At 37.4% G+C, this 3151-nt stretch overlaps 1 long non-coding RNA gene across 1 annotated transcript; it reads right to left on the bottom strand.

Annotated features, from left to right (window-relative positions):
• Window positions 1–210: 210 nt before the first annotated feature.
• On the bottom strand, window positions 211–2741 carry LOC128250996 (uncharacterized). The gene is made up of 3 exons (XR_008266913.1): window positions 2727–2741; window positions 441–1612; window positions 211–349 (listed from the first exon to the last, which is right to left on the bottom strand). It is a non-coding gene; the product is annotated as an uncharacterized LOC128250996 (long non-coding RNA).
• Between the last annotated feature and the right edge of the window lie 410 nt (window positions 2742–3151).

The raw sequence follows: 3151 nt of genomic DNA, 5'->3' as shown, positions 1-3151 counted from the left end.
ATATATATATATATATATATATATATATATATATACAGATATGCAATGTATTTTGTAAAACTTATTAATATTGTTATTTTTCACAATTCCAGAAAATCAGAATTAGAATTCATTTTAATTGGTTAGCTTGTTGATCTTTTTAAAGAAATTATCTTGACTGCCTTGAAAGGAGATAAAATCAAATCCGCAATGCGTAGTACTTCCTTGCTCGCCATCTCATATGAACGAGAGATAATTTCTCATGGAGGAAAAAATGCATCTATGTTCGCACTGGAAATTTCTTGCGGCAAACTCTTTCATCACACCATAATCTGGTATATGAGAACACATTGAGTTCAGAATACTGTATCTGGAAATAGAAGAGGCAATGATCAGCTGTATTGAATGGAAACAAAACGGAAAGGGTCAAAATGATATTAAAGAAATTTCATATTACGTACCGTTAGAATTTACGGCGGATAAACCTACGGTTCATAGCTTCGTCGACATGTTTCCATTTTCAGGCAAAAGTAAAGAATACGTACACCCTATGGTTAGGGTTAGCGTTTTTGTTTCGCAAAAAAACGGGTAGTGTACGTATTTTTTTACCTCCGCCCCTTTTTTATATCCTCCGTCGAACCACTTCAAGAGACTTTTGATGGGTGGGATTCTGATCTAAGCGCCCCATGTGAAACCAATATGGTTAGTGCAGACCTCGGGATCTGGATCAAGGAAGTAATTGGCATGATTCGCCGTTCGGTGAATACATCCAAGTTAGTGGACAATACAATAGCTTGCCCCTTTATCAGTAAAAAGTGTTGTTCCTGGCAAAACATTTCCTTATTGTAGCTTCTCAGTACTCTTGTCAGGTACTCGCTGAAGGATAACCTTTTTCAGCAGTGGTGCTATAACAGTCAACGCCCCGAAATTGCTGGTCCATTCCGTCTAAGACTTTCTGAATGCCACACCTAATGAAGAATGACCAAGGATTGACGTATTTCTGCAAGCTGAAGAACTTCCTGAATGAGAAAGAGGCGGTAGCGTAGTTTAATCTTCAGCAACCTAGAAGTAAATTTTGTCCAAAAGTAATGGATAAAATTATTTTAGCACACCGTATGCAAATTAAACAACTTCAAAAAGAGTGTCTGTGTATTAAATACAGGGTATAGTATATTGCGTGGAGGCGCAATGGCCCAGTGGTTAGGACCGGGCATTGTGAGTGTTTATTGAGCGAAAACACCCAAAAGCTCCACGAAGCTCCGGCAGGGAATGGTGGTGAACCCTGCTATACTCTTCCACCACAACTTTCTCTCACTCTTACTTCCTGTTTCTGTTGTGCCTGTAATTCAAAGGGTCAGCCTTGTCGCACTGTGTCACGCTGAATCTCTCCTGAGAACTATGTTAAGGGTACACGTGTCTGTGGAGTGCTCAGCCACTTGAACGTTAATTTCACGAGCAGGCTGTTCCGTTGATCGGATCAACTGGAACCCTCGACGTCGTAAGCGACGGAGTGCCAACAACACATAGTATATTGCACAAGCGACCCGGATCTCTGGAGGCCTGGTATGAAGTCCGGTACTACACAAGTTTCCTGGGACAAGTAACACAAACCGGTGTTCTACAAAAATGTCTTCTGTTAATAAAAATACATCTGTTTTGTTATTATTGTAATTAATAAAAAAATATTCTCATGTATAAATTTTAATTTAAATTATATTGCAATGTCAGATAAATATTCTAAAATATACATGGAATAATCAAAGATTCTGAAAGAAGGAAATAATTGAATATTTTGAAGGAAAAACCCGTGTAAACATTGTAACAATTGTTTCTGTATGACCGTCTAGATATAACAACAACCGAGACGTCTTCTGAAGTTCCAAGGTAAAAATGTTAAGATTTCACTCTAACAATAATAATAATCCTTTCTACTAAAGGTATAAAGCCTGAAATTTTGTGGGGAGGGGACAAGTTGATTATATCGATCCCAGTACTCAACTCGTACTTTATTTTATCGACTCCAAAAGGATGAAAGGCAAAGTCGACCTCGACGGAATCTAATGATAATTATTACAATTATGAACTTTTGGACTTGGTTTTAATTTAATTTTAATTGAAATATCAGAGAGAAAGTTTATATTTGCTTACAAGTACGTGGAAATAAATTCTAAATGTATTTATTGTGTATTTAATAGGAATTATTTATAGACAAGGTTAAAGCCTCCCTGTCCGTCCTGATAATGATGGAGCGATTAGAAAAAGCAGTTAAATAACCCTTAAATGACTCGTCGTTTTGAATATGGAAATGAGGAAAGCAATGCATTCGATAATGTAGCGTGAAAATATGGAATGGTCACGGCTGGATACTTTTGATCATATGTTTGTGGCTACAATACGCACACAGACTATCATACACATATACAAATACTGGATCTATTTTAAAACGGGGGCCACATTTTTCATTAAAGTTAGATGTTTTATATGACACATTGTACCAGTGTTCCAAGTTTCAAAGTGTTTCGTTAATGAAAAATGTGGCCCCCGTTTTAAAAAAGATCCCAAATACTTGTATATGCATACATACAAATACGTACATATATACTAACGTATATAAATACATACATACAAGCATAGACGTACATAGTGCATACATATACACGCACGTACAAGCGCAATACATACACATACATGTCTATACACGCATACACCCCCACAGGTACAACGTAGATATATGCATGCGTGCGTACATACTATCTCTCCTTCTCCCCTGAATCACCGCTTCTTGTTGATTGATGTGTATGTGCTTCTGACCACCTTCATACCTGTCGCCAAATGCCTCCCACTTTCCTCATACACTCTTGCAACCCATTATCTCTGTTTCTCCCCCCCCCCACACTTTATCATCATCATCATCATCATCATCTTTATTATTATTATTTAGGTGGCAGAATCGTTAGCCCTCCGGGAAAAATGCTTAGTGTTATTTGGTCCACCCTTCCATTTTGCGTTCAAATACTGCTGAGGTCGACTTAGCCTTTCATCCTTTTGGGGTTGGTGAAATAATTACCAGTGGTGCACTGGGTTTGATATAATCGACTAGCCCCCTCCCCTATAATTTCAGGTGTTGTACCTATAGTAAAAAGGATTATTATTATTATTATTATTATTATTA

The sequence above is a fragment of the Octopus bimaculoides genome, chromosome 27 (assembly GCF_001194135.2).
Source record: "Octopus bimaculoides isolate UCB-OBI-ISO-001 chromosome 27, ASM119413v2, whole genome shotgun sequence".
Classification (NCBI taxonomy): Eukaryota; Metazoa; Mollusca; class Cephalopoda; order Octopoda; family Octopodidae; genus Octopus; species Octopus bimaculoides.
The sequence above is the reverse complement of the archived record's forward strand: the minus strand, read 5'-3'. Positions and strand labels throughout refer to the sequence as shown.